This window comes from Hibiscus syriacus, unplaced genomic scaffold (assembly GCF_006381635.1).
Source record: "Hibiscus syriacus cultivar Baekdansim isolate YM2019G1 unplaced genomic scaffold, ASM638163v2 tig00116975_pilon, whole genome shotgun sequence".
Classification (NCBI taxonomy): domain Eukaryota; kingdom Viridiplantae; phylum Streptophyta; class Magnoliopsida; order Malvales; family Malvaceae; genus Hibiscus; species Hibiscus syriacus.
The window spans coordinates 564962-576565 of record NW_024063499.1 but is presented as its reverse complement, the minus strand read 5'-3'; the positions used below and the strand labels follow the sequence as shown (position 1 = coordinate 576565).

At 35.5% G+C, this 11604-nt stretch overlaps 2 pseudogenes; one reads left to right on the top strand and one right to left on the bottom strand.

The window, feature by feature from the left end:
- Positions 1–80: 80 nt before the first annotated feature.
- Positions 81–7139, top strand: LOC120192454 (annotated as a pseudogene).
- A 1079-nt stretch (positions 7140–8218) lies between these two features.
- Positions 8219–9438, bottom strand: LOC120192523 (annotated as a pseudogene).
- Positions 9439–11604: the final 2166 nt, after the last annotated feature.

Here is an 11604-nt window from a genome sequence, read left to right as displayed (position 1 = left end):
GTCGTTGAAGTGAAAACAGCTTTAAAATATGGTGTTAGATTCAGTTACCAGCATCGTCTGATGAACAAAATCAAATAGCTAAGGTCCGTCTGGTCTAGTAGAACCAGACTCCCTAGAAATTAAGAAAACAAACAAAATGGCAACGAATACAGCAGCTACACCTCCGAATCTCCCTAAATCTGGAGCCATTTCCAAAGGCTACAACTTCGCTTCTACATGGGAACAGGTAATCTTTCTCCCTCGTTTCCTCTTGAACTTACTCCTCAGAACTCAAAAATGTCTGCTTTCAAACTTAACGATTTAACCTCTTCTACTCTAGATCTGCTTTGATTTTATCTCTATGAACTTAAAAAAACTTTCAGCTTATAACTAATTTGAAAATTTGATTTTAATCTCTCATTTCATTTTTAAATCTAGCAATTAAAAGATCCAATCTCTTAACCGGAGCCTTATTGTAACGTAAATGCTATCGCATTTTTGAAGTAAAATGAGATTGTACTGTTGATAATTATCGGATGACTCGAGCACTTTTTAGTTTGAGGATCGGATCTGTGGTGTGGAACTGAATGCGTTGTTTTAGATTTGTTTTCTTCTTCATTTTGATTTATTTAATTTGGTTTTGTATTTAGAATGCGCCTTTGACGGAGCAACAGCAAGGAGCTATTCTAATGCTATCTCATGCTGTTGCCGAACGGCCGTTTCCGGAAATTTGGTGAGGAATTATGTTGCTTCTCGGTTACTTTTTTTCTTTTAATTGCATTATGAATGTTTTGGTGAAAGATGTATGGATTATGCTGATGCAGGCTCAAGAGAGAACCTATGGGCAAGATAACGGCTTGTCTGTTTCTACAAAGGCTAACAATTTCATTGATTCTGGAGCTATTGAAGCAATTTTGGTTAATACAAATCAGGTAAATCAAATTGTTATATATATTTTGTGAATTGTACATCTAATCTTACGTGGATGGTTACATTGTTTTGTTCTAATAATCTAATTCTACTAAATTTTTATGAAATCGATGAATTTGGATCTAAAGGTTTTGCTTCGTCTCCTTATTCTGTGCAGTTTTATAAATGGTTCACAGATCTTGAATCGGCCATGAGGTCGGAGGTTAGTAGCGATATCTTGTTGCAAAATATTTGTCCATGGAGTAATTTTGTTGAATATTTGTTTACTTCATCTCATTGGTTCTCTTACTTTAGACCGAAGAGAAGTATCAGCACTATGTTAATACTCTAACAGACCGCATACAGACTTGTGATGATATACTTCAACAAGTACATATCTCTATATATTCTCTCATTTGCTTTGCTAGCTATGTATTAAGTTTGATCTATCTTTTCCTTGTGATTTCTAAGTTAAGAGTACACTTTTGTTCAGGTGGATGAGACCTTAGACCTTTTTAATGAACTACAGCTGCAACACCAAGCAGTAGCAACAAAAACTAAAACACTTCATGATGCATGTGATCGACTGGTATGATTTTTGATTGCATGGTTTGGAATTTAGTTTCGTCTTCTTGTTTCTAGCTTCACTTTCGGCTTTATGTTCAATAGCTGTAATTCACTTGTCTGTGAGATGGAAAATTTTGGTTTAAATTAGTCAATTGATTGCATCACCAGCTTATTGTTATTGCAGGTACTGGAGAAGCAAAAGTTGATTGGGTTTGCTGAAGCACTTCGCAGTAAGCTCAAGTATTTTGATGAGTTGGAGAATGTAAGGTTTGAATGCTATCTTAACTAGAGATCATTTTACTTTCAGTTTATGTATTGCTTATTTGTCCTGGTTTATAGCCTTTTATCCTTTAGGATTTATGTTAATTTATATGGGGTCTTGATGAATTTCTGTTAGTGCAATAGTTCTGAAATTCATGGTTTGTCTAATTTTACCTCTTGTGTGCAGATTACTTCTAACTTTTATTCTCCAAACATGAATGTTGGAAATGAAAACTTTTTCCCACTTCTTAAACAGCTTGACGAGTGCATATCGTAAGTTACATTTGTACTTAGTCCAGCTTTGCAAACTAATCAACAATTGCTTAATAATTGTCCCTTTGATAAGCAATTGTGATCAAAACTTCTTTTTGAATTTTTTTCCATTGTAGGTATGTTGAAAGTAATCCGCAATATGCAGAATCCAGTGTTTATTTGTTAAAATTCCGTCAACTGCAGGTAAGGAGATATCGTGGCGATCTATGGATTGTTTTTAGTTAATGAAATGTATGCGTATAAATAGATGATTTACTAAATATATGGAAACCTGTTTTTACAGTCCCGGGCCCTGGGTATGATCCGCTCTCACGTGCTTTCTGTTCTCAGAAGTGCTTCTTCTCAGGTAAAATTTCCACCTCTAGGTCAACTTTACATACATGGATATGCTTTTATGGCTGGATTAATGCTTCCAAAATGATTGTTCTTTCCATCATCAGGTTCAGGCAGCAATTCGGAGCGGTGGTGGCAACAAAGCATCTCTTTCTGAGGGTGTTGAGGCATCCGTAATTTATATCCGTTTCAAGGCAGCTGCCAGTGAGGTAATGGTTTCCTTTTCTGGTCTGAAAGCTGTTACATGTATAGAAATATGACTCTCCTTCGGAAGAGATCACTAACAGTTAGCATTTGCAGCTTAAGTCGGTATTAGAAGAAATTGAAAGCAGAGCATCAAGAAAAGAATATGCTCATGTTCTTGCTGAATGCCATAAATTGTACTGTGAACAGAGGCTTTCTTTGGTGAGTGGATGATTTATCATTGGCACACGCATACTCCACTTAATGTAGTATTTGAACCAATTCTTAATGTTTCCGTTAATATATGCTTTTTTAGATAAAAGGCATAGTGCATCTGCGAATATCTGAATTTGCCAAGAAAGAGGGTTTGCCATCGTTGACTAGATCAGGATGTGCTTACCTAATGCAGGTATGGTCAACTAACTGTCCTTATGTTTAGTACCTTTATGGGACTATGATTCTTGGAACTTCTGATCGGCTGAAGCAAAACTTGTTACTTAGGTCATGCACTCTCTGCACCTTTTATATGTTTGGTGGCATCAGATCAGAGACAATATCTAGTCTGAAACTTCGAGTTTCTTACACTGGTGTTTGTAAATTGAAGACAGCACTACTTTATATTAACTGGGGTCTACATGTTGTCATGGCTGCAGGTCTGTCAACTAGAGCACCAACTCTTTGATCATTTTTTCCCTTCGTCAGAGGATGTTTCAAGTTTGACACCATTAATAGATCCTTTGTAAGTACCCTTGTTGCCTATATTGTAGAGCTTTCTTTTCTCTTTTACCATATTCATTTTGTTTCCTTATTACATGGCTTAATGACTTTATGGAAATTAATTGAAATAATATTACAGAGTTTGACTTAAGAATAATTCTTCTGCATGTCTTACTAAGTTGTATTTAATTGCAGGTCATCATTCTTATATGATACACTGCGTCCAAAACTCATTCATGAAACAAATGTTGATTTTCTCTGTGAGCTGGTTGATATCCTCAAACTGAAGTATTGGGAGAACAGTTTAGCCGAAAAAGTGAGTCATTGGCCGGGGTACGCCCTACATTAGAAAGGATTTTGGCAGACATTCACGAACGCTTGACTTTTCGTGCTCGAACACACATCCGTGATGAGGTCTGTTTATTGTTTATGTATCCATATGTCTGTTTGTGTACATCTCATAAATCAATGGAAGCTACCTACTCTTTACCTTATTGAGGAATAGGAGTCTTTTTTGGCTACTTGATATTTGTGGTAGTCGATTGGAAATGAAGTCTTGGTTTGTTTGTCGGATAGATAGTACTAGAAATCAAATGATTGCCAGTAACTTCCCTCTGCGTTATTGAAAGCATAATTGTTTTAGTTGCCCATAATTTGTTGTTTTAGTTGAACCATTGTATTCTTTCTTACACAGATTGCAAATTATATCCCATTTGATGAAGATTTAGATTACCCTGCAAAACTGCAGCAGTCTGAAGATGTGAAGACAGAAATTACTTATGTAAGTTCACTAACACTTTCCCTTATCCCCGGCTTGTAGATAATGATGTGTCTTTAAATCTTCATTTTTCTGGAAAATTTTCAATTTGCAAGACAATTTTTCCTGCTAGTCAAGGTTGCTCTTTCTAGTTCAGGCCCTTGTGTCTATGCTCTTTGTAACCATTATTATAGAACTTCGTACAATTTGTGTTTATTTATTCCCTCCCTTTTCTGCCCGGACATAAGTGTTTAACTATATGTTTGTGTGTCTGTTTAGACTATGTTGTTACATTACCCAACACCCTAACAAAAATACATCGAGACGCAACTCCATTGTTTCCATTCCTATAATGAATGAAGCATGTGCAATATGTGGATGTGACATGTCTGGCATGAGTATTTTTCCTATACAGAAATAATTGCAACATGAAATGGAAAAATTAGTATATGTGGTGTCTCATGGTGAATGGGAACAAATTCGTCATCCTGTTGTATTAGCCCTGTGTGTGGTTGTTCCAGTTGGTTAGCAAACATGCAAGTCTAAAACCTACTTGCAGACTTGTAAGTGGAAGCACTTGGACTTTGCTTGGTATGAAGGATAGAAATGAGGAAGGATGGAAAATTTGTTAATCAAATGGTTAAGATTCATAACGACTTTCTTGCTTTGAATCTTATCCATTTGATTAACAAATTTTTCATCCTCCCTCATTTCTATCCTTCATACCAAGCAAAGTCTAAGTGAAGTATGTAATGTCTGCAGCTTTGACATCTGGAGATTGATGTTAGCCAGATTAGTAGGACGTCACTCATGTTTGCTTGAATTTCACTTCATGTTTTCCCCTTTTGGAAATTCAATTTCATGAAATTAACTCTTCTATCTGTGATAATGTTTTTCTTTTTCTTGCACAGGTTGATGCAAATCCATTTGTATTCAAAACTTGGTATCCACCATTAGAGAAAACAATATCTATTATTTCAAAATTGTATCAGTGTTTGGAACCAGAAGTCTTCACTGGCTTGGCTCAGGTGCTTTTGAATAATCACCCCTGTTCAGTTTCTTATGTAAACATTGCCCTTCTTTGTGTATTCTGTTAAATAATTAATTTGTGTTGTTTTTCTCAGGAAGCTGTAGAGTTTTGTTCTGACTCTATCCAAGTAAGTTAGCTGAATAACAGGCCTAAAGTTATTTTATTTTTAAGCATGTTATTGCTGTAATGATGCAATTTCTGTATGTGGATAAGCATGTTGGCAGGCATATTCACTGTTTAGCGTGTTCTAAAATAAACAGTGGGCTTGCTTGGATATCTAACCATTGGCATTTGTCCCTCTTTAATCTTTAAATTTTACCTAGAAAGCAAGCAAAGTAATTTCAAAGAGATCAACACCAATGGATGGACAGCTCTTCCTTATAAAGCATCTTCTGATATTAAGGGAACAGGTTATCTTCATTATTTCCTCTTTTTTGCTCTCTTTTTATCTGGTCATTCAATTCTTAATGAATGGGATGAGTTTTTGCCTTGCAGATATCACCATTTGACATAGAGTTCTCCGTTACACACAAAGAACTTGATTTCTCTCATGTGCTGGTAAGTTTTCCGAGTCTAAATTTATATTTGACTGAAAGGCAATACTTAATGTTTACAATCTTTCCAGGATTCTTTAGCATTTGTAAGCTGAAGCTCTTTTTGAGTTTCAGCAGATACTGGGAAGACAAATAATAGCTGTACGTTTTTTTTACATTCATATTTTACCTTTCTTTTACTTGGCTGCTTTAAAATGCCTTTGATAGGAACACTTGAGACTGATACTTGGAGGCCAGGCATCATTATTTGACTGGACTAGATCAACTTCATTAGCAAGGACCTTATCTCCCCGTATTTTGGAAAGTCAAGTAGATGCGAAGAAGGTTAGCAATTTACCTTTTGATAATTTATTGATAGTTCTAAACGAATCAAAATGACGTGCATTTTTTGTTCATGTTGAAATAATCCTCAACTAACACATCAGTCTTCAACTATTTATGTTTCTCCTGCAATTACCACACTAACTCCAATGCCCCCTCCCTTCTTTTCCCCCTTTTTGTGATTGATGCTGGGAATTTGCTTTGCCATCAATAGTGTGACGCATTTTTCTTCCGCATACTTTCAGGAGTTGGAGAAAAGTTTAAAAGCAACTTGCGAGGAGTTTATTATGGCGGTCACTAAGCAAGTTGTGGATCCTATGCTTTCATTTGTTACCAAGGTATTTTTTTTTCTCCTTGGTCTTTTCATTACTTCAGGATATTAGAATCTTAAAAGAATAGACTGTAGACTCGTAATTGAAATAAATTAAACTCTCAAGTGAAATAAAATTCCTAATTGTTGGCAATTTCTACAATAGGTAACTGCCGTAAAAGTTGCATTATCTACTGGTACTTGGAATCAAAACTAGACTCCGTTATGGCCAAGCCACTCAAGGAACAAGCCTTTGCTACACCGGAAAAGGTGGCTGAACTTGTGCAGAAGGTGTGTCGCATTTTCAATTCATGTTTTGCCTGCCTATTTTGGAGGTTACCGTTTGCGTTTGTTTTTGAAGATTTATCATTGTTTTTAGTCGCAACTCTGTTTATAAGTTCATAGTTTCGATTCACATACTGATGGTTTTCATTCTCGAACAGGTAAATTCAGCCATTCAGCAAGAACTTCCACAGGTGCTAGCAAAGATGAAGCTTTATTTACAGAACCCAACAACACGAACAATTCTTTTCAAACCAATCAAGTAAGATACCATCCCAAATTTATTAAGTAATTTCGGATACCATCCCGACTAGTTATCTAATATCGAAGCAAGTTTTGAATAATTTTGTTTCTTTAGCAGGCTTATCGAACAACAAATTAAAACAATTGTATGTTTATGCAGGACAAATATTGTTGAAGCCCATATCCAAGTTCAATCACTTTTAAAATCAGAGTATTCAACAGAGGAAAAAAGCACCATGAACATGATGGACATACAAGAACTGGAAGCGCAACTCGACAATCTCCTTTAGTGAGCTATCAAAGCTCATTCAAGTAATTTTCCTTAATCCAAACTTTTCAGTAATTTTCGGCGATACCGTGGTTTGGTATGTTCATAAGGTTACATTGATAGATAACTAAAAGAGAGGTTATGTAAAAAAATAATTTGTTTTTTTCTGAACATTCATTTTGTCAAGTATTTCCATTATCCGTTAGAACTGATAAGAACATGAGATGGCCCCAAGTTATATTGAAGAACATCCTTGGGTTCCAATTCCATCGCAGGGAAGGTTTCACACTTGCCTTTGTATTCATAATATTACAAAGTTATCGTCTTAAGTTGGGTATGACCGCAAAAATAGTAAAGCTCTCTCATCACTGCTACATTCTTAAGAACTCGAATTCTAAATTTTATTAAAGGTACGTCGACCGTTACCAATCACCTAACACAACAAGGAATAACCTACCTATTAAATAGAAGTTTAATTGTAGGGTTATGTTGGTTAACTATTTGGTCCATTCCAATTATGGAAATCATCTAATTAGCTGACTCGCGAATCATCCATAGGCAAAGAATTGCCGTGTTTGTACATGTGGTTGGTAGAATAGATTTCTGCAACCAAAGGAGAATGAGAATCCAATGACCTCAAGCATTCTTTAGAACACAAAATTTCTGATTATGGCGTAAACGAATTCTTAAAAAATACTATCTATTGCATTTTAATTTTCTTTGGAGCAAATGAGAATGATCAGAATCTTCCAAGTAATTGTATGTAAAGATGGCAGTCAGATGAGCATTATTGAGCCTATATTATCAGCCTCGTCGGTATCCCGAGTGACCGAGTCAATAAACGATGGGTGCCGGGTGGCTAACGTTGAAGTCAAATAGCAACCACCGGCACAGTGCCGACAACAGGTGAACAACAGAGTACAGACCATGTTGCGTTTCGTCCATTTGGGTGTGGAAGGACAGCCCGTAGACTTGGAACTTTGATAATTGATTTGTCTATGACCCACTTGCTAGACCAAAACTAAACTTTTAACACATGAAATTAAACTTCGAAAAGGACTCGAGATACACGTGGGATCTGATATGTAAAGTAAACAAATTTCCCCTTATCTTATATCTACACTACATTCAATAGCTTCACGATCTTCTTGTAGGCCACACTCAACTAGACTTCCATTGCAATGTTAGAAATCAAACTATGGAGGACTAAAGAGGCAATATATATATATTATCAAATCCCAGCATCATATGGGAAACCAGTAGAATCCAACCAAGCTTCACCAGTAATTAACTCCGACAAAGTAAAATTATAAGCATCCTCGATTTCCATCACGTGGTAACCGGTCCAATTGACCCGGTTATCTGTCCCCGAACCCGGTCCATAATTCTATTACCAAACAGGACCGGCCAAATTTAAAGGTATATTAAGTATTTTGAGAGATTACCAAGAGTTGCAGATCTGAATGTTGTCCAGCCATCAACCACAATTCTATTACCAGTAATGAAAGTTGCATCATTTCCATCTCCAAGAAGAACAATGTTGGTTTTATAGCTTGGGATTTCCACATTCTCTTCATAAACTCCATTAACGTAGATTATGACTCGGTCATAGCTATTGTTCGGAGCAAAGCTTATAGCATCGTTTATGATACTGAAATTCCCTGTTCCATCAGCCGCCACCGTGATCACTTCACTCGGATCGTATTCATCGTCGCCGCTCTGCAAAATCCGTCGAGTTTTCGGTTTCAACCAGCTCGGAAACCCCAACAATCGACGTTTTTTGTGGCCCTTTTTTACCTGATTTGGGATTCATCGAAAGAGAGTTGCTTACGTGTTTGTAAATATTCCCCAGAGAGTTCACTAACACAGGTTTGAAAGACCCGGAAGCTGAATCCAACACTTCTAAACACGTGTTTTTGTTTGTTAGAGCTGCACTGAGATATGATCTTGCATCAGGTAGTTGCTTCGAATCACCTGATTTGATTCTCGACACTGATTTTTTCAAGGAAGATAGTGTGATTTCATGGAGCCCCTTGCGCATTGTACCTCTTTGTTTCTCAATGATATCGTTTGCTTTTCCGACGCTGGAAAAAACATTTGTGAGCTTTCCGGCTTCGGATAATGCGGTGTCGAGTGTTTGAAGAAGGTAGTTTAGTATGTTGGGACTGATGTTTATTGAAATGGAAAGCTTCAATGAATCGAAGCAAGCATCTGGGTATGGTGTTGATCGACAAAAGTTTCGTACGGAAGAGAGATTGGAGTTTAGGTCTGTTGTTGAAGAAGAGTTTACAGCTAAAGTTGAAGAGAAAAAGAAGGTGAAGTAGAGAGTGATGTAGAGTTTGCTAATGGTGGAAGCCATTGAAAGATGGTGGTTGCATAAGGTGAAAAGATCCTTGTTTATTTTATAGAACCATGAGATACCAGACAAGTCAAATTGTTGAGAATTGTGACCGAAAGACCATTGATAATTGAAAAAAAAATGTGATCACCGACAATTTTCTTATTTAAATAAAATTTTGACTTGAATTTTATAAATAGAGAAATAATTTGATTTTGTTAGATTAAAAGTCGATTTTATCGAAATATCACTCGTATAGATAATAATTGCATGTCAGATACTCTTTCTCTTAATATTATCAATTTAGCAAATTTTTCTAACAAGGCGCAAATCATCATCTGCGTTTTTGCGAAGTTTTGTCCGAGCTAGCATCACGTAAGAGAAGGCGCGGATAACCCTCTGACACATACGGAAGGCGCAGATTATGAAACGCGTCTTCCGTTGGTCCACAACATCCCTAAAAACATTTTTAAAAAATATGCTTTAAGAATTAAAAAAATAAATTATAGGGATTGTAATTTAGTATTATATTAGTTTCGTGAGTTAAATAGCATAATGGGGTTAGCTTATATATGCATATTGAAGTGATTATGTTATGTTTCTTGATAACGTGTGATAAAAGTTAAAATGTATTTATTGACAATGTGTTTATGTATGTTTCCATGAGTTGTCTTGGATCGTTTTCATTACATTTTTATTTCAATTATACATATAAATGTAATAAGAAGTTGATAAATTATTATTTGTTTAATTTTTAAGTTACCTTACATCAACTCAAAAAATAAAAGTGAAAAATAATTGATTAATTACTCAGTATTAGATCATGTTACTACTATATCATTAACGTACATTGTATCATGAAAAATTAGTGGTGTAACTGCATGTTAGAGCAAAACGAATCCAAGTATGATCTTAAAACCGAGAGAAAACCTTTAGCAGTTTCAATCTATCATTAACATGCAACATCAAGACAACAATTAGCAAACCACTGAATACGACATCATCACTTCATTAGATGATTTTTAACAAATTAAGGGAAAAGGAATTAAGACAGTGTTTTAAGGAGATTAAGTTAAGGAAAACAATCAAGGATTTTGTTTTTAATTTTTAAAGGGTCGGATTACACAAAGAAAGAGAGGATATCGGTAACAGTTCTTTCTTTCTTTCTTCCAATTTCCTTTTTCGAATGATGGCTGCAATTCTGGCAAGAAATTGATTTTCAATGGATCAAGTTCTCAAACGAAGCTTGGACGATGAAGCTGTCATACCTTGGCAAATGAACACGCGAAGGGGGATTTTCATCCATTGCTTCTTTGTGTTCTTTACTTTCTCTAACTTTGTTAAGTCAATATGACTGCATGTTATTTTTACACTTTGTTGTTTGAGTGAGTCCTTGAGTCTTGTCTTTATTTATCGAGCGATTGATATTTGAAGCTGCTAAAGGTTTTCACTCGGTTTTAAGATCATACTTGGATTCCTTTGCTTTAACATATAGTCACACCATTAATTTTTCATGATACAATGTACATTGATGATATAGTAGTAACATGATCTAATTCTAAGTAATTAATCAATTATTTTTTCACTTTTATTTTTTGGGTTGATGTAAGGTAACTTAAAAATTAAACAAATAATAATTTATCAACTTCTTATTACATTTATATGTATATAATTGAAATAAAAATGTAATGAAAACGATCCAAGACAACTCATGAAAACATAACCTAAACACATTGTCCAGAAATACACCTTTTAACTTTTATCCCACGTTATCAAAAAACATAACCTAAATACTCCAATATGCATATATAGGGTAACCTCATTAAACTCTTCAATTCATGGAACTAATATGTATTAAATTACGATGTTAGTCCTTATAGTTTTATTTTTTTTTTTAATTTTTTAAAGCATATTTTTTTAAAAATGCTTTTAGGGATGATGTGGACCTATGGAAGGCGCGTTTCATGATTTACGCCTTTCGTATGTGTCAGAGGTTCAACTAAGGCGCGGATAACGATCCGCGCCTTCTTTTACGTGGTGCCATTTCGGACAAAACCCCGTGAAGGCGCGGATGTCGATCCGCGCCTTCCTTTACGTAGCGCCATATCGGATAAAACCCCGCGAAGGCGCGAATGGTGCTCTACGCCTTGTCAAAAAGGATGTTAGATCGATAATATTAGGAGAAATGATGTCTGACATATGATTACTACATGTACGAGTGATATTTCGATAAAATCGTTCGATTAAAATGTGTCATTTAAATTTTATTATTCAATCCA